Raw genomic sequence first — 22,106 nt, 5'->3', positions numbered from 1 at the left:
GGGTTTATGGGACAGAACAAGAAGCAAGAAGCAAAATTTGTATCTTTAGTCCTACTAATTGATTTAGCAATTATAAGGGGTGATATGTTATATTTATTTAATAACATTATCTTATCTATTAGTTCTTAAGATTCATTCTATAATGAATGTTATATTTATTTAATGATATTATCTTATCTATTAGTTCTTCTTAAGACACTTTTTATAATAATTTGAATTAATTTAAAGTTGTTTGGCTTGATAGATCCAATGGGAACTTATTTAACTATTGAATTAGGTGAAGACAAATTAACTTGATTATTTTATAATAATCACAAATAAATCTAATGTTTCAAATCTATAATCTAATTCATTTGGGTTTATTTAGTAGTTTTAAACACCTATATCAGTCTAAAATAAAATGTACACATGATCTAATATCAAACATAAGAATTAAATTAAAATGAGAACTCCTAGGGATGAGAACATTACAACATAAATTATATGAAAATAAAAAAACAAATAAGTAATGAATTCAATTCAATCACTCCATATTATTATAATTTTTTCTTATAGAAAATTATAAATTAGGTTAATAGATCAATTTGGAACTTCTAGATATTTAACTATTGAAGTAGGTGAAGAGAAGTTAATTTGATTATTTTATAATGATCACAACAAATATAATGTTTAAAGTCTATAATCTAATTCTATTAAGTTTCACTTGTAGTTTTAAGCACCTATATTGATGTACTAGATATGGAAAACAATTCAACTTGTTAATTACTCTCTCTCTCTCTCTCTCTCTCTCTCTCTCTCTCTCTCTATATATATATATATATATATATATATATGAGTTGATGCACAAATAAATTAATGTTATTATGAAATATATAATGTGGGGCATTTGCATTTATCTACCAAGTTAAAGACTTGTATTAGTGTTGACTTTAATCTCTATGCTCTAGGGCCCATGAAGAATGTTATATAAGTAAGTTGCGAAAGTTGAATTTGATAGGTATAATGGTGAACAACTAATGTTCAACTTATCAACTAAAAGTTTTTATGCTTTAGGGCCCATGAAGAACTTTCTATTGGAAAAGAGAAGCTGATTTGATGATTTTTTAATAATCACAAACAAATCTAAAGTTTAAAATCAATTATCTTATTCACTAAGGTTTTGTATAAGTGTTGACTTTAGTCTTTATGTTCCAGGGCCTATGAAGATAGTTCTATAGGTAAGTCAATTAGAAGAGCATAATGTGAAAGTTGAATTTGATTGGTGAACAACTAATGTTCAACTTATCAACTAAAAGTTCTTTATGCTCTAGGGCCCATGAAGAACATTCTATTGGTAAGTCATTGTTAGAGCACAACTTGCATACGAATTTTGATAGGTATAATAGTGCAAAGCTTACATTTAACTTGTTGGTTAGCCAATAGTCTATATTATAAAAATTGACATACAACAAGCCTAACTTATAAATATTTCAAACAATGTAATTTTGGGCTACTCTCTACATCTTAAGACTCTTCATGATGGACTAAACAAAAGAAGATTATATTGTAAGGCCCATAAAGAACATCCTATTGGTAAGTTAATAATGAGAGCACAAATTGAAGGTTGAGTTTGATTGTTGTAATTGTGAGAAGCTTTATGTCATTCACAAAAATATTGATGATGATAAACTTTCCCCTTTTTACCTAGTGGTAAAAATTAACTTAGTTAATTCTTGCTACCATATAAAAGTTCTTTTTAGTGAAGACAAATCAATTCACCACTATTTGGCACAAAAGATTTTCTCGCAAAAGATTGGGTTATATTCTTTCCTTAGAGTATGTTAAGCATGGTGTATGGGAAGGTTATGTTCTTTCCTTGAGTGATTAAAACATGGCGTATGGAATCTCCCCATGAAGAAAATAATTCTTTTATCCAATTATTTTCTCCTCTTTTTTTAGAAACAAGTGCTTCTATTCCCTTAGGATTAGTGTACAATAATTCATGGCATTCAATTGTAATAATTCTTAGTCATTTAAACCTTTATCTAGATGATTATAGAAGAGAAATATGTATGTTTAATTATAGACAAAAATAACATTTAATTATATTTTTTTTAAACGACCCCTTTTAATAGGCTATTTGATCACATCAAAAGATTGTCACCTCAAATAAGGTGAGGATTCACTAGCAAAAGTAAAGAAAATCTCTGCCTCTCTAATTTGAAAAAGAATTTTGATGCTTGTAGCCTATAAATGATTTTTCTTATTCTTTTAGAAATATTCCTATATTTTACTTGTGTAAATTTACATATTTTTTATGGTTTATGTTTCAAGTTCAAGAAAAAATTGTGTGCATGTTTGACAACCAATTATTTAATTCTATGATCTTGTTGATTTTAATACTCTAAAAATACATCAAGGCAATAACAGTAAATTGTGAGTCTCATCTACACAAGCTTAACACATAATAATAATTAATCTCAATAAATAAATAAACTAGGCTTTAACTGATTATCGATCAATAATAATAATAATAATCTAAACAAATATCAATATTGCACCATTCTTTCATGTCAAAGTTATTTTTACAAATTGACCAATAATTTGTCTAAAGATAACACTTTGGATATAGATGTATAAGATTTTTTGGTGAAGTGCACACAATTTTCTTTCTAAATACTTAGAAGCTTAGGAGAGTTTCTTACTTGAACCTTGAAGCTTTTGAATACTATTTAAATATAGTTAAAAGAATTACAATATTTGATGTTAAGAATGATTTATTGGTGAATTATTATAAATTTCTAATGACTTGATTATTGTTTATGCTTAGAAACTATAAATTATGAATTTATCTAAAAATCTTGAAAGAGTACAAACCTTTGCATATTGCAAACCCTAAACAATGGTCAATTCCTATAGTGCCACATTTTAACATCTCTATGCCACTCTCTAACATGCTTGTGTCATTCTCTAATGATTATTTGTCATTGTTTAACATGTTGGTGGTAATCTTTAATGACTTTTTTCCACTTCTTGGTGTTTGTGCCACTTTCTAATTGTCCCTCTATGGCGTGTGTTTGATTTCCATTATTTTTCATATAGTACCATTTATTAATTATTTAAATAATGATAATTATTTAGTTAATTACTAATTTCATTATATTGTATCCTCTATAACATGTTTAATTTAATAAATATGTCTATCCTAGAGGAAAAAATATTTATTTTATTCCTTATCCTAATGTCAACCCATTATTAAATAAATATATTTTTTTATTTCCTCCCTTTATCATCTTTATAATTTAGTTTATTTAATTACCTAATGTCTTAACATGTGAGTAGATTAATATTTTTAGTGAAGAAAATTAATTTATTTTATCCCTTATCATAACGCCAACACTTTATTTAATAAATATATTTTATATTTCCTCCCTTTTATCATCTATATAATTCAACTTATTTAATTACCAAATGTCTTAACATGTGAGTAGATTAACATTTTTAATTATAATTTACTCTAGTTGTGATTTGATGTCACTAATTTCTGTTCCATTTTTTCCTACACATTTAACTCTCCTCCACTCTTACATCTTCATCCTTTATGTCTACTTATAGACCTTCCATTTTTTGTCCCACTAAGAAATAATAATTTTTTTTTTCTCTCCACTTAACTCATCATCGCATTTGATCATGATCATTGATGACCTTCTATTATGTTTGTCTACTCAAATCTAAAACTATATAAATTAGCCTCTTTCTCCTCTTCTTTCCAACCATGATCTTTTGAGTATTTTTTCTCTTATGCTTTAAAATTATTCATTTATCCTTGTATTGTCATTTTGCACACTCAATCTATTTGTGAAACCAATTAAATTAGAGAAGAAAATAAAATGATAGATTAAAATGAAGGGTTTGTATAATGTTAGGATTGAATTTATTATTTTTCTCAATTTCATCTTTGTAGATTCATTGATGGATTAGGATAGTTCACATGATTTTATTACTTTCATGCTTGGATTTTGTCATGATTTTGTACAATAGGAAATGTGAATCAAGGGGGACCAATTCTCACTCCCTAAGACACATTGGAATAACACACCACATTGAGATGAATATGATTGACCAAATATAAATAAAAGAGATTAAATACAATATCTATGCTTTTGGGGCTTCTTTCCATTTGCTACTTAGAAAGAAGAATAGGAATGGCAAAGTTTCTAGAAAAATTACTAAATCTAGAGATAAATAACCTTACTAAAATTGTAAATAAAGTTTAAGATAATATGAGATAACTCATGTGCATGTGTGATCCAAATAGGAATGAATTGAAATAGATCTAATTTTTTTACTTCTAGAACTGGGCAGACAAGTAAGCTTCTAAGTTTGAACTCTCACCATGGGCACATGTGTCTAGATTGAATTTGAATACATTTAGGGAGAGTAGGGGAACCCAAGGAAAACACTTCCTAGGAAGAGGGATCTTAGAGAATCCTCTTCCCTACAATTGGGACTAAAATAACAAATTTTAAAATGCCATTAAGTAGAGAGCTTATTTTTGTTACTAGTACTTGTTTCTAACTTTGTTTGCAATTGTAAAAATAAGATTCTATGTGTGTGGCAATTTTTGGAATAAGTATATGGGAAACAAGATTCTGAGAGGGGGTAGAGGGGGGGTGGGGTGAATCAGGATCTTAATCTTTAGCTTCAAAACCAATAAAATAAATTCAAAACTAATTCATCTCATAGATCTACCATTAAAAATGAAATATTGAAACATAAATGAAATACATCACACCCATAAATAATTCAACACATAACACAATGATTTGGTAACCCAGAAACACTTCAAGATGAAGGTAAATCTAGGGCGGGGATGAAATTTACAAATCTACACTGTTGCAACAATAAAGTTAACCTATCAGGTTACAATCTTTGATCATAAAATATGGTCTACCATGTGAGGGGTCTGGCCTGTTAAAAGCTTAATAGACTATTAGGTCTCACCTTGTTAAACAATTTACACTCACAATGAAGTAATGACTCTATTAGGAGATTTACATAATAGGCCTGATAGGTCCAATCTATTAAGAGATTTACTTTACTTCAATTAACAATAATTGATTCAATACCTGACCCTCAATATGCTTTGCAAGCTAATATTGGTCTCCTCCTTGTTGTATCACTAATCTGATTCTCCTAATATGATAACTCTTTTCAGTCCTTCACTGCTCCAATTTCTCTCTATCTGCTTTGCTCTTAAACTTATCCTTCTTCATACGCTCACAATATTTCTCTCATACTCCTTATAATTATAGGGTTAGAATCCTCTTTAATTAGATGATTTGTGAAGGTTCTAGATCTTGATCGATGGTTTACACTTCACCATCTTTGGTCGTTTACATCCCTTTTTCTAATTGGTTGAATCACTCACCTATGGATCATTACCTTCTACAATGATGTGTAATAAACATCTTAGCTAGCTCTTCAAATATTAAATATCATAGAAAAGTCAACCAAAATGGTATACATATGAATTTGTGCCATTATAGACTCTCATACCAAAATTGAACTACTTGACTCTTCAATACATTGACGATCAGTCATGCATAAGCCTTTGTGCTATTACTTGACTTCTATATAACTTATTAGTATGCTTGGTCTTCATTATATTTCTTGTCTCATTCTATATTTCTTGGCTCATATCTCTTCTTGATCTCTACTAATTGCTCGGTAATTACTCTTCTGCTCGGAATAAGTGTTGTATACTCAACCATTGCTAGATAACTCAGTCACAATGATAACCTTGTAATATTTCCTAGTAAATGACTTGCAAATGACTAAGTGTTTGGACACTAATAAACAACATAGGCTTAGAGATCAACACCCCCACTTTGACATTAGTGGCAAAAACGTTGTGTCATGAAATCATTTCATTCCAAAAATGTATACTCCCCTTGAGACCATAATGCACTCCTGTAAAATCTGATATCTAATCTTTGATCTACACATTTGTTCATTACCTTAAGCTTCTCCTTTATTTCTTATCTCCCCCTATTTGATTATTGCGTTCCCCTTTCTTATCCTTATCCCTTTGTTTTTGTCACTAATAGAACATGGGGTTGTTGGGGTTAGTTGATACTTATCAAAGAATAGTTGATGACTTGCCACAATATTAGCATAGCCTTGGTTTGATCTTTCCTGTACCTATTCCAAAATATGAAATTAAATTTCTAGCTCAACAGTTAGATCAATGAATCCAGTAATATTGGAAAAATGTCTCTTTCTTCAAAATATCTCTAAAAATAGAGATTACCTTCTGAATTATCTCTATGTGCAGCAATAAGTGAAGTTGAATCAATGCCAAATTATTCCTTATCTCTATACCTTTAGCCATGAGCTTGGCTAACCTCTTGTGATTTGAATGTTAGTTTTCTGTAAGAGGATGAGCTTGAACTTGCATAGTTTTCTGTAAGAGGATGAGCTTGAACTTGCATAGTTTTCTGTAAGAGGATGAGCTTGAACTTGCGTTCTTGCCCAACATAATAACATTATCTCCTATGCTCGCATGAAATATCTCTAATGGGTGTGTAGTATCTATTGTAAAGAAATTTATGTCACATAATTTTAAATATAAAGAATTGATGGTCTTCAAAATTGTTTCCAACTATGTAATAGATGTAGAAATCTTGGCTTGTCTCTGTACAAGTTCATGTGAAACTTTCTACAACACTTTATGCTCCAGTTTTATTTCAAACCATTGTAATAACTTCTCATTTGTCTCTATATCATCTGTTTAAATTCTATCAACTACATACACTAGTTGATCCAAAATTGTATGTTGATTATTTACATATGAGATTTTGAATGCATCTATAAAAATATCTTCAACAGTATGAAGTACTTGTCTTCTCTTTTTCTCCCTTCTAAGTTGTTCTTGTTTTACCTTATGACTTAACAAGATTTGCAATTCTTGCATTTTCTCTAGCATAAGATTATTCAAATCATATGTCGGTAATGTAATTACCTCATTAAGGTTCACTAACTCATCGCCTTTCTCATCTACATGAGTGACATCATAAGGTCTAAAGGTTGTATCACTTAGTAGTGATAGTTGCAATTTCTTCCCCTTGGCACTTGATCTCTCCTTTGGCTACTTGATGCAATGGAGCCCAATGGGACTGATCAATAGGATGATCAACTGGTCCAAAAACCCTCTTCACTGAAGTCCTTCAACCAAATCTCTTGGTAAAGATGATCAAATGTGAAAGCATCAATCATAAGTGCTACAAAGATGATAATAGGTTATAAAAACCCTACACCTAAACAAGGAAAACCCTAATCACTAGGGAACCCTACGAACAAGACAACTTATCACAAGTTGTTCACAATGCACAAATTGACCAATTTTTTGGAAAACAACCTTAAAGTTCTTCAAATGACCAAGGAAGAATCCAACACATTGGAATAGTCTATTTAGGTCACCAATGACATGAAACAATGGTTAAAACCAAACTATGTAAGTTTTTCCACATAGTTGCTTTGTTAAATCATCCAAAAAAGACTAGTAGCCCTTTTTGATGAAAATCAAATTTTAAAGGAAATATCTCCACACAACCCAGAGAAACAAATTCATTTTTGGACACCCTTTTGGGAATTACAAAACATATTAAGGCACTAGGGTTTGATAACACAAACAAATGGGTTTTTTTTCACTTTCTTGCTTAGGCAACTAGGGTAATTAGGCCTCCATTTACAAAGGAATCACATGTTCTAGGACTCCATAATACAAAAAAAATTGTGGAAAAATGTGAGGATAACCCTAGAAAAGTTACAAACTTGATTCCAAGCCTTGATGCCAAGTCTGGTTGGAGTTGTGGGAGATGTTGCATCCTTTTCCTAGCATGCACATGGGAAATGCATGCCTAGGGCATCAAATTTCTCAATGATCCTTGCAAGTAAAAACTTAAATTCACTTGCATCTTAATATACATATCCAATAATAGGATTTCATCGAAAGTTGTTAAATTCCCATGGTGAAATCCTCCTCTATGCTTGAAAATGCTTCAAAACCCCAGGTTAGCAAGAAATTTGAACCTACTTACACAAAAATGTGAATATCTTGAGTTAGGGAATAGATGGAGACTTAAAACTAGAAGCATTAGAAAGTTACTTCATCCACCTATCCGTAAATGTAGGTCTTAAACTTTGGAAGGGCCCGTACAAATCTATATGACATAGAATAACATGTTGTTACAGTAAAATAAGGTATTTTATTGATTTGAAAATTGAAAGTACATTGTTTATGCCTATCACCCGCATAAAAGGGCTTATTATAGGCCTTTCAATGGTCATGACAACATTTCAAACTTTTTATGGCCACTGGGGAAGTTTTTTCTTTGAATTACAAAAAGTTGCTTAACAACTTTTCAAGCAATTTTGCATTTTTTGCACTTTTTGCACTTTACAAACAAATGTTATGAAAACTTACATCTAATGACCCAAATAGTTCCTAAACATGATAAAACCTGAAATAATCCAAAATCCTAATATTCTAGGCCTTTTGACTATCTTTGACCATAGTTGACCAAGGTCTTATAATAGTGCTAATCTTGGAGCTAGGACATACAATTTTGGCGTAGATGCCTATTGATTAATCTTTCCAACATTTTATATTAAGATTTGAGGTTTTATATGTGGATCTAAGGTTTGATATTGATTTATTGTGGGTGATCCTGCACCATACTCCCCTTGTGCTTGAAAATTCATCTTCCTACTTGAGGGTAATTGCTCCATAGAAGTACCATGTTGTTTGATATGGTCTTCTATCTTCCAATTTGCATCAATATTTGGGAGCCCTTTCCACTTGACTAAGCACTACATGTACTTCTTGGTTCTAGTTTTTTTTAGCAACTTGGTGTCCAAAATTTCTTCTTTGGTTTGCTTTGAGGGAGATTAGCTACATAGTCTTCACTATGGATGTCTGCTTGCTCACTTTGTTCACTTACTGAACTTGCTACGCTTTTGTATGGGGTGAGGTCTACAAAATTGAAGACTGGAGAAATTTTCAAGGGAGCAGGAAGGGAGATCTCATATGTATTTTCACCCATCTTGTTGAGTATACTGCATGGTCCAAATTTTTTCATCTGAAGTTTGGAATATCTACCTTTAGGTAGTCTCTCTTTTCTCAAATATGCCCAAAACTTGTCTCCAGCTTTAAAGTGGATTTCCCTTCTTTTCTTATTAGTGTGTTCCTTGTATTTCAGTGTTGATCTTTGTAATGCTTCCTTGAACTCATGTTGGACGTTTGTAATGAGTTCTTCTAATTCTTCTCCTTGAGCACTAATTTTGAAATCAAATGGTAGTTCTACCAAGTCCAACAGTCCCTTGGGATGAAGACCATACACTTCTTGGAAGGGAGTCTTACTTGTTGATCTATTTATGGAGTCGTTAAATGAAAATTTTTCTTGGGGCAAGAGTAGATCCTAAATCTAAGCATACTACTTTGTGAGGCATCTTAGGAGATTTCTTAAAGATGCATTTACCACCTTAGTCTGCCCATCAGTTTGTGGATGGTAGGCACAACTGTAGGTTAGGTTCGTACCAAGTTTCTTAAAAATATTTCTCCAAAAATAGCCTTGAAATTTTACATCCCTATTTGATACAATAGTTTGTGGTAAACCATGTATCCTAACTACTTCCTTAAAGAAAAGATGTGCAATATGAGAAACATCATTTGTGCTTTTACATGGTATAATGTGGACCACCACAAAAACACTATCAAAACCTTGCTTAATTCTAGGTAGCCCCATGACAAAATCCATTGAGATTGATTCCCAAGGTCTTGTGTGGATTGATAAGGGTTGATATAATCTGTAATTTGTTGAAACACCTTTGGCTTGTTGACAAATGGTACAAGTTTCAATGAACTTCTTTACCTCATTGTTCATCTTTGGTCAGTAATAACTTCTTTTCACCATGTATGTTGTATTGTCAATGCCAAAATGCCCTCCTAGACCACCACAATGTTTCTCCCTGATGATATTTGTCCTCATTAGGCATTTGGGAATGAATAAGTGAGCTCCTTTCAATAGGAGTCCATTCTAAATCAGATATTCAGAGAAATCTATATGGTATCTTCCAACCATCTCTATGCAGACTTGAAAAATCTTTGCAAAATTAGGATCAATAGCATATAAGTGCTTGAGGGAATCAATTCCCACACTTTGTAGTTTTACTTCTTCAACTAGACCAACCCTTGTACTAAGGGCATCAACAACTTTGTTTCCAATACCTTTCTTATGTTTGATGTTGAAAGTATAAGCCTACAACCACTCCATCCATTTCAAATGTCTGATAGAGAGCTTTTCTTGAGAATTGAAGAAACTCAAAGCATGGTTGTCAATGTATACTACAAACTCTTTTGGAATTAGACAGTGCCTCCATTTCTTGAGGGCTTGCACTTAATACAAACTCCTTTGGAATTAGATAGTGCCTCCATTTCTTGAGGGCTTGTACGATAGCATACAGCTCCAAGTCATAAGCTGAAAACTTTTTCTTTAGTTTCTCATAAAATAAATCTACTACCTTACCTTCTCGACTTAGGACTGCACCTATGGCCAAATTGCTTGCATTGTTTACCATAGTGAAAACCTTATTGAAATTAGGAAGAACCAAGATTGGGTACTGAGAGACTCTATTCTTCAAGTATTGAAATGCATCATTGGCTTCCTTTGTCCAAGAAAATTTAGTCTTCTTTCCTCCTTTGATGGTGTCAAGTATGGGTGCACACACATGACTAAAGTTTTTGATAAACTTCCTATAGAAGGTGGCAAGCCCATGGAAGCTTCTTACATCACCTTGGTTCTTTGGTGGGGACTAGTTGATGATTGCTTCAACCTTCTCAGGGTCCATCTTGAGGGTACCTTGTGAGATCACAAATCCTTGGAACACAAGTTCCTTCTTCATAAACATGCACTTTTCCAAGTTGATCACCGACTTGTGCTAATGCAGCCTCCTTAGTACCTATTCTACATGATCAAGATGTTCCTCCTTGCTATGATTGAATATTAGTATGCCATCAAGGTAAATAATAACATATTTTCTAATAAAATATATGAATATCTCATTTATAAGCCTCATAAAAGTGCTAGGGGCATTGCTTAACCCAAAGGGCATTACTAACCATTCAAACAAACCTTCAGTAGTTTTCAATGTTGTCTTCCATTCATCACCTAGTTTTATTCTGATTTTATGGTAGCCAAACTTCAAGTCTATCTTGGTGAAATAGAAAGCTCCTCCTAGTTGATCCAATAGATCCTCAATTCTGGGCATGGGGAATCTATACCTTATGGTTGTATGCACCCAAAAATGGTCGCCTAGACTATGGGCCCCCATTATTCAATTTATCAATTTATCAAATTTTCTGAATCAATGGTTTGTAATATTTTATTAAATCAATTCAAATCAATTTCCTTGATCAAATTCGATTTATTTCATTTCTAAGATTGATCATCTTATTCCAAGTCTTATTTAATTAAAAGAAAATCTTCTCTTTTAATTAAATAAAATAAAATCCCCATTTAATTAAAAGAAAACCTCTCTTTTAATTAAACAGTTCATCCACATTTAATTAATTAAGAGAAAAACCTCTCTTTTAATTTAATTAAATATATTCTATTTAATTAAAAAGAACTTGCTCCCTTTTAATTAAATAAAAATTCCACTTAAATATCTCTTTTGATGAAAAAAAAGAAATAAAATAAATTCTTTTTATTTAATTTCTTTTCACTTAAAAAAATGATTTAAGTGGGATTCATCTTTCCACTTTCTCCTCAACCACTTCTCTTTTCTAATTGGTGGAATCTTGTGTCACATGGATCACCACTTTCTTCTCAACCACTCCTCTTTTCTCATTGGTGGAATTTTGTCTCATGGGGATCAAGCTCTATTATCCCATATTGGTTGTGAGAAGCCTCTCACCTCCATAATTTCCTTTATAAGGGAGAGCCCTCTCCTCATGTTAGAGACCCATGATTATGCTATCGTTATGCTGCAGGTTTGAAGACCAATTTTTGAAGGAGTTTGAATACAAAAGCTTTTTGTGGAGAACTTCTATTTTCTTGTCTTTTTCTCTCTTGCACCCATCATGGGCTTTTAGCTTAGATCTTGCATTTATAGATTAGATTTTGATTTCATAGATTAGATTTTATTTTCATGCATATTTGAAGATCATGGAGACTAGCATTTTTTCTTTTCCTCTTTGAATCTCTCATCTCATGGTGTACTTGCATGGGCACAAAAAATAGGTCAAACTGAGGGCCTCCATTGCAAACCCTTGCACTCTATGAGTAGAGAGCTATGGATCGATTTGTGAGGGCTCATTCTTGAGTTTCCTTACATGTAATGATTCATAGAAGTGTGACAACATTTTAGCACACATTTTTGGCGCCCACCGTATCTTCAAAAAAATTATATATTCCAAAAATACAAAAAAAATAAAATTCAAAAATTCAAAAAAATAAAATAAAAATAAAAAATAAAAAAAAGTCCTGAAAAAAAAATAAAAAAAATCCAAGTGGTGAAAACTTGGAAACGGGTGCTACTTGAGGCCTTTGCACCCCTGTTTCTTAGCACATGTCCTCGACACTTAGCCTTTCTCCATCATGCCTTGTCCTTGTTGCCTTGGTTTGGAATTGGTCTATCTTGGGGGCATAACTATGTTAGCTTTGGTCTCTTGGATGCGTTAGTCTTTAGGACACCTCACAAATGGTGTTTTTCAACACCCATTGACATCGAGTGTTTTTCAACACTTATTGGTTTGGTCTTACCCAGTATCATCATGTGATCTTACCTTCCTGCAAGCATTTGATCCTTGTCTTCAGAACTCAGTATCAGTTAACACACTTAAATTTTTAAACACAACACTTAATGCTTGACTTATGTCATGATTTTTTTTTTCTTTGTGTACTAACTGTTATTGATTTTTGTTGAGTGTCTTTGTCTGATAAGTCTCTCCATGATGCATCGCTAGAAGACTTGGGGCATGAGACATGTTTTTATTTATTTATTTTTTCTTGTGGGCATGGTCTTGAAACTCTAGAGTGTCTCTTGTTGTCCCCTTGAAACACTTAGGAGATTTGAGACATCATCCTTGATTGTTTTTGCACAACCATTCTTATAGTCATCTTGGCATTTATGCCTTGATGCGAGCATAGTTTTTCTATATTAAATTGGGTAAGCTAACATCGAAGTCATCTTGACCTTTATGTCTTTGATGCTTATGTTAGAATCTTTCCACATTTCAATCCAATATAAATCGCATTCATATCTTCATAGTTGCATTTGTAACTAGTGATGATTGTGTGATTTTTTGATGTCCGTTAATAATCGCCCAATGATGAAAATAAGTTCTTTTACATTCTCTAATGAATGATGAACACAAAATCCTATGTTACAATTTCTCTTTTGCAAGTACACCATTGCATTTCATGTAGGTTGCATTATTAGACTTCATGTTAGTTTGCATTTTTAGGCTGCATTATGAGTTTGAGAGAGTTCTCCTTTCATCTCTATTATGGACATATAATCAATTGTGGTCACATTTTGATCTTCATTTCCTTATTTTCTTTCGTGATCTCAATTGAAATTTCTATCTTAAACAGTTGATTGATTTTTGGAGCATTTTCTTTTCTTATTTCTATTTCTTTCCATATCTTTCAAACTTCTATCTTCCATTTTCTTTTTCCCCACTTCTTTTCTTCTAAGTCACCTTTGGGGCATAATATTTCATGCTTGATGATCTACCTTGGTTCTATGATTCTTAAATCTTTCATCTTACATCAAGAACCTTATCTTTTGTTCAATTTGATCAAATTTATCAATTTGTTGTTTCTCCTCTATCTCATTTCGATTTCGATCACGAGGGGGCAGTAATTATCAATTTCAATCCTTGATTCAGTTTTATCAATTTTATCCTTGACTTTTTCAAGTTAAGATTTATTTGTATTCTTTGTCCTGATGTGTTCCCGAGTCGACCACACATCTGGGTTGTTTTGTGATCCCAAATTGACCTCACACTTCAATTTCTTTCTTTGACTACATGTGTTCCCGAATCGATCACACATTAGTCAAAGAGGGGCAAATGTATGCACCCAAAAATGTTCGCCTAGACTATGGGCCCCCATTATTCAATTTATCAATTTATCAAATTTTTTGAATCAATGGTTTGTAATATTTTATTAAATCAATTCAAATCAATTTCCTTGATCAAATTCGATTTATTTCATTTCTAAGATTGATCATCTTATTCCAAGTCTTATTTAATTAAAAGAAAATCTTCTCTTTTAATTAAATAAAATAAAATCCCCATTTAATTAAAAGAAAACCTCTCTTTTAATTAAACAGTTCATCCACATTTAATTAATTAAGAGAAAAACCTCTCTTTTAATTTAATTAAATATCTTCTATTTAATTAAAAAGAACTTGCTCCCTTTTAATTAAATAAAAATTCCACTTAAATATCTCTTTTGATGAAAAAAAAGAAATAAAATAAATTCTTTTTATTTAATTTCTTTTCACTTAAAAAAGTGATCTAAGTGGGATTTATCTTTCCACTTTCTCCTCAACCACTTCTCTTTTCTAATTGGTGGAATCTTGTGTCACATGGATCACCACTTTCTTCTCAACCACTCGTCTTTTCTCATTGGTGGAATTTTGTCTCATGGGGATCAAGCTCTATTATCCCATATTGGTTGTGAGAAGCCTCTCACCTCCATAATTTCCTTTATAAGGGAGAGCCCTCTCCTCATGTTAGAGACCCATGATTATGCTATCGTTATGCTGCAGGTTTGAAGACCAATTTTTGAAGGAGTTTGAATACAAAAGCTTTTTGTGGAGAACTTCTATTTTCTTGTCTTTTTCTCTCTTGCACCCATCATGGGCTTTTAGCTTAGATCTTGCATTTATAGATTAGATTTTGATTTCATAGATTATATCTTATTTTCATGCATATTTGAAGATCATGGAGACTAGCATTCTTGCTTTTCCTCTTTGAATCTCTCATCTCATGGTGTACTTGCATGGGCACAAAAAATAGGTCAAACTGAGGGCCTCCATTGCAAACCCTTGCACTCTATGAGTAGAGAGCTATGGATCGATTTGTGAGGGCTCATTCTTGAGTTTCCTTACATGTAATGATTCATAGAAGTGTGACAACATTTTAGCACACAATGGTAATATTGTTGATAGGCCCACTATTAGTACACAACCTCCATTTTCCATCCTTTTTAGAAGAAAGAATAGATGAAACAAAATAAGGACTTAAACTCCTTTATATTAGACCTTTTTATGACAAATCACTCACCTAATTGGCAATTTTAGCATGTTGAGTTGGTGTCATTTTATAGGGTGCCTTGTTAGGTAGGGATGATCTAGGCATCAAGTCAATTTGGTGACTGATATCTCTAATGGGAGGGAGGCTTGTGGGCACATCAGTAATAGTAACCCGACTGTAATTTTGCAATAGATCTTGTATTTCTTTAGAGATAGGATCCTTGTCTTTAGAAGTTATGTTTTTCTTTGGATTAGAGACCAAAATAAAACTTTGGGCATCAGGTTCCTTCAAGGCTTTAATCATTTCTTTCTGCCATATGGTTACAACAATAGGTTCGTCTTTAGGATTAGGCATGGGCTTCATGGTGAAAGTTACACCATTCCTAGTTATAGAATAAGTATTCTTCTTGTAATAGTGGATGAAATCAACCTAATATTGTCAGGGTCTTCTTAGAAGTATATGAGATGTAACCATTTCTACAACATCACAAAGTACCTTATCCTTGAAATCTGCTAGAGAAAATTCTACCCATGCTTGTTCTGTCACTAATGTTTGTTGACCTTTTGTTAGCCAAGAGATATGATATGGAAAGCAATGGAGTTTCTTAGGTATTTTAAGTTTTTCTACCATTTTAGAAGAAACTATATTTTTAGTAGAACCTGAATCAATCAATAAATTGCATACTTTGCCTTGGCACTTGATCCTTGTCCTGAAGTGGTTCTTTCTTTGGGGGTGGCTCTTGGGTGTGAGGGATTTGCAAAAAATCTTTCCTCATCATTAGACATGCTCCTTCCCTAGGTTCAATTTCTCTACAATCAAATTGGTCTTCCTCCACAATTTGTGCTCTTCTTTCCCCTTGATTATTGTTTCTCTTTTCAGGGAACTTTCTTGCATGGTGTCTTGTTTTATTACAATTGTAACATGTGAGAGGGTCATTGCCTCTTCCTCTACCTCTAAAATATTTTCCTCCTCTATAGCTTCCCTTAGAATTTTGTCCTCCTTGATCCTTATTTTGATCAGTAGGTTTGTTTCCACTATTCTACCCCTTGTTCCAAGAATTGTTCTTGGGATTGAAGTTCTTATTATTCTCCTTGCCTTTATTTTGATCTTGCTTCCTCTTCCATTTTCATTCCACCTTGAGTGCTAATTGATAGCACTTCTTCATAGAATTGGGGATGCGAAGGCTGAGTTCTTCTTGGATGGGTAATTTAAGGCCATTCATGTACCTTGCTAGTTTTTCTTCCTCATCCTCTATTGTGTTGGTCTTCATATACAATTTTAAGAACTCCTCTATATAGGAACTAACATCTAATCCTTTTTCTTCAGGGTTTTTTTTTCTCCTATGGAGTTGTACACCATAGTCTTTAGGCACATATGTCTCCTTGACTAGTTCCACCATTCTATCCCACAAAGAAATCATGTTTCTTCCTTTCTTCACCCTCTTTGTCTAGATGAAGTTCCACCAAGTTAGGGTTGCTCCCTTCAACTTAGACTTTTCCATATTTACTCTCTACTTCTCTAGGATGTCTTCATATTCAATGAAACTATTTAGGGCTTCTATCCAATCCAATGCTACGTCAACATTCATTTTTCCATTGAAGGTTGGCAATTCCAACTTCCCCTCCATGGTTCTTTTCTCCATGGATTTGAGAGCATTCAAGAGAGGTCTCTATTCAATAGGTACTTTTCCTTTTTCTTCAAGGTCATCAGCCTTAGCATCTTGATCTTCATCATCAAATCGTGCCTTTTTTTTTCCTTGTCTACCCTGCCTTCCAGTTCTCTCAACCTCTGTGTAAGAGAAGCATTGGTTGCTCTTTTTTCTCTCACTATTTTTTCTAGTTCAAAATTTTTTACCCTTGTAGGGATTTTTTCATCTTCTTCAATAAGAGCCATGGCTCTGATACCACTTGATGCAATGGAGCCTAGTGGGATTGATCAACTGGTTAAAAAACCCTCTTCACTAAAGTCCTTCAACCAAATCTCTTGGTAAAGATGATCAAATGTGCAAGCAAAAATTATAGGTGCTATAACGATGATACTAGGTTATCACAACCCTACACCCAAACAAGAAAAACCCTAATCACTAGGGAACCGTACAAACAAGGCAACTTATCACAAGTTGCTCACAATGCACAAATTAACCATTTTTTGGGAAAACAACCTTAAACTTCTTAAAATGACCAAGGAAGACTCCAACACATTGGAATATTCTATTTATGTCACCAATGACATGAAACAATGGTTAAAACCAAACTATGTAAGTTTTTACACATAGTTGCTTTTTTAAATCATCCAAAAAGACTAGTAGCCCTTTTTGATGAAAATTAGATTTTAAAGGAAATATCTCCACACAACCCAAGGAACAAAATTCAGTTTTTGAAACCTTTTTGGGACTTAAAAAATGTACTAAGGTACCAAGGTTTGACGATACAAACAAATGGGCTTTTGTTCACTTTCTCGCTTAGGCAACTAGGGCAATTAAGGTTCCATTTACAAAGGAAGTACATGTTATAGGACTTCACCCTACAAAAAAAATGATGGGAACATGTGAGGATAACCCTAGAAAAGTTACAAACTTTATTCCAAGCCTTGATACCATTACAAGCTAGAGTTGTCATTGCACCAAAAGATCAACCTATTAATGCTCGATACAACCACTAGACTTATAGAACACAAAAGGTGGTTAATCCATGTCACACATACCAAAGGATAATGTTGGTGGTTAGTCCAAAAATCCCCCCCATCAGCATTACCCAAGGAGATTCAAACCTATGACCAAGCTTCGATACCACTTGTTACAAGCTAGAGTTGTTGTTGCACCAAAAGGTTAACCCGTCAATGCTCAATAAAACCACTAGACTTATAGAACATAGGAGGCAGTTAAGCCATGTCAGAATCTCAAAGGGGAATTTTGGAAGTTAGTCCAACAGATTCCAAGTCTAGTTGGAGTTGTGGGAGATATTGCATCCTTTTCCTAGCTTGCACATGGGAAATGCATGCCCAGGCCATCAAATTTCTCAATGATCCCTGCAAGTACAAACTTAAATCCACTTGAATCTTAATAAACATATCCAATACTAGGATTTCACTGGAGGCCATTAAATTCCCATGGTGAAATCCTCCTCTATGTTTGAAAATGCTTCAAAACCCTAGGTTAGAGAGAAATCCATACCTACTTACACAAAAATGTGAATACCTACTTACACAATAATGTTAATATCTTGAGTTACAAAATAGATGGAGAATTCAAACTAGAAGCATTGGGAAGTTAATTCATCCACCTATCTAGAAATGTAGGTCTTAAACTTTAGAAGAGTTTGTATGAATCCATATGATAGCAAACAATAGGCTATTGTAGTAAAACAAGGTATTTTATTGATTTGAAAATTGAAAGTATAGTCTCTGCCTATCATCCACTTGAAAGGACTTATTATAGGCATTACAATGGTCAAAACACCATTTAAAACTTGTTATGACCATTGGGGAATTTTTTTGTTTCAAATACAAAAATTTGTTTAAAAGTTGCTTAACAACTTTTCAAGCAATTTTGCATTTTTTACACTTTTTGCACTTTGCAAGAAAATATTATGAAAACTTAAATCTAATGACCCAAATAGGTCCTAAAAAAGATAAAAAACTTAAGTATTCCAAAATCCTAAGATTCTAGGCCTTTTGATCATAGTTGACCAAGCGCTCATAAGAGTGCCAATCTTAGAACTAGGACATACAATTTTGGTCTAGATGCATATTGATTAATCTTTCCAAGGTTTTATATGTGGATTTGAGGTTTGATATTGATTTATTGTGGGTGCTCCTGCACCACTATTGCACTGGTGTGGATGTCACTTGTTGTATAGGTGTTGAATAAGAGTTTGAGTAGCCTCTTGCTCTTTCTATTTTATTTCATCTTCTATCGATTGAGTGCATAAATATTTATCAAAATTTGCAACCTTTTTAAAAATTGACATATATGTTGGTGGCGTATATATAATTAATGCCTTACCAAGTTGCTTGGCACTTGTACCCTCTATAACTTGTATAACTGTAACATCATCAGTCTTTTGGACTTCAAGCTTTGGATATTCAACTATCTATAGCAAAATTGGATTTGTACAAAGTTTTCTTAAGTCTGTCTTTAAAATTTGTATTTCCTCTTCAGTTAGTGTATCAGGATTACACAGAGGGGTGTCAGTGTCATCTTTAATTGTTACTATGTCTTTTTGTTCATATCCATTGACAAGTTGTTGAATTTTTTCTGTTAGTTTGGCAATTTCCTGCTTATATTCATCTTCAAATTAATATCATCTTAGCCTTTCCTCACCTCTACTATTGGAGTAAGCACTCAAAATTTTTTTTTGCAAACTCTTATACAGTCTTGCTCAACTTCATGAGGTTTATTCTTCAAAAATTTATGTGTCCTATCCCTCAAGATAAACTTCTTAACAAAATTTGTAAGGGCTATAGACATGTGTGTCTTCCCTAAATATGGCATAACTTGTGCCAATGTTATTTCTCTTATTTTATTTTTAGTGGATAGTGCCCATTTCCACTTAGCATCCACTCTTTTATACAATCCCATTGGAAATCTAGTTCCCAATTCTAGGGGTGTACGCCTGAACTTGATCATCATATTAATCATTTCCCATTCAAGCTTAACTTGATCATCATTGTTTAAAAAAGCATATTGAATGTCTTTGAATCCCATTATGCTCTTTGATTCTATCAGTTTTGTACATACCTAATCCATAGTCATTGGAGGGAGTTTGTTCACTATTAGAAGTTTGGTAGTCTCATCAAACTATATATTTTCTTCATCTTCCTCCTCCTCTTGTGCAATGATTGGCTTTTTCTTTAACTTTTCTTGAACTTCAGCCAATTTCCTCCTCTTTGATGGACTTCCTATGAGTAGCTTGACAAAAGATTGTGCTAACCTATTTTTGGTGATGATCACCTTTCCCTTTGGCCTCTATGGTGTCACTATTTCTTGTATATCTTTCTTCAGACCTTCCTATACCTTGGGTTCAATTATAACAATCTTCTTTTGTTTTTGGCCCTTGGATTGACAACTGCAAGCTCTTTTCCTTTTCCTTCCTTAGCCTCTGAGGGTTTTCTAGACCCTTTTATTGGAATAAGTATAAGGGAAACAAGATACTAAGAGGGGTGGGGGGTGAGTCAAGATCTTAAAATTTTATCATAAAAATAGTTCCTTTAATTCATATCCAAATTATTTCACTGATCTATCAATAAAACTATAACACTGAAACATAAGTGCAATATATCACATCCATAACAATTCAACACATAACACAATGATTTGGTTACTCACAAATACTTCAAGATGAAGGTAAAACTGGGGTGGGGATGAAACTCACAAATCTTCATTATTGCAATAATAACTTTAACTTGTTAAGTTTACAATGTTTGACCATACGATATGATCTACCCCATGAGGGGTATTCCCTTTTAAAAGCTTAAGAGACTATTAGGTCTCACCTTGTTAAATGATTTTACACTCACAATAGAGTAAGGACTCTGTTAAGAGATTTACATAGGCCTATTAGGACCACACTATTAAGAGATTTACCCTATACTCTCAATTATAAAATAACTAATTCAATACCTGACCCTTAGTTTTCTCTACAAGCTGATCTTGGGTCTCCTCTTTCCTTTTTCTCTAATCTGATTTTCTTAATTTGATAAATTTATTCTGTCCTTCACTGCTCTGATTGCTCTCTACTAGATCTACCTCTAAAACTTTGCTTCACTCCTTCACATGTGCATATCCCTTACACATAGTTATTATTTTTTATTCTAGGGTTAGATTCTTCCTTAAATAGACATCATGTGAAGTTTCTAGATCTTGATCAAAGCTTTAACTTTATCATCTTTTTTCATTTACATCCCTTTTTATAATTGGTTAAATTGTACACCTAGGGACCATTACCTTCTATAATGACACATAATCAATATAGACATGTTGGCCAAAATGGTTTATATATGATTTTGTGCCATTACAAACTTATATATCAAAATTGAATTACTCAAGATTTGAATGTTTTGATGCTCAGTCATGGATAAACCTTCATCTTGTTACTTAGCTTCTATATGTCTATTTTCTCGGCTCATACTATATTACTAGGCTCTCATATCTACTTTGTCTCTACTGAATGCTCAACAATCACTATCTCACTCGGTATAAGTATTGTATGCTCGACCATTACTAGATAACTTGGTCACAGTGATGAACTTGTAATATTTCCTAGGAAATGACTTGCCAATGACTAAGTGTTGGGACAATAATTGGTAACATAGGCTTAGAGATCAACAATCTCCCCATTTGAAATTAGTGGCAAAAAATCTTTGTCATGAAATCATTTCATTGAAAATGTATTCTCCTCTTTGAGACCAATTCTTTTATTATTATGTTCAATTTGTTCTTTGCTCCCCCTTTGTTCTTTCATCCTTTTTTCATCATTTCTCATCATTCCCTCTTGTTTTTGTCACTAATGGAACTTGTGGTTGTTGGGGTGAGCTAATATTTCTCGAAAAACACTATGTATGAATTGCAACAATATTGGCATAACCAGTATTCCATCTTTCTTGCACCTTTTTCAAAAGCTGAAATTGAATCTCTAGCTTGGCAACTAGGTCAATAAATCCTGCAATGTTTCAAAAAATTGTCTCTTTCTTCAAAATATCTCTAGCTACAAAGATTACATTCTGAATTATCTAAATATGTGGCAATAGTTGAAGTTGAATCAATGCCAACTTATGCTTTATCATTTCATCTTTAGCT

This window comes from Cupressus sempervirens, chromosome 9 (assembly GCF_028749045.1).
Source record: "Cupressus sempervirens isolate cs-2001-9-10 chromosome 9, ASM2874904v1, whole genome shotgun sequence".
Lineage (NCBI taxonomy): Eukaryota > Viridiplantae > Streptophyta > Pinopsida > Cupressales > Cupressaceae > Cupressus > Cupressus sempervirens.
This window is presented reverse-complemented; position numbering follows the sequence as displayed.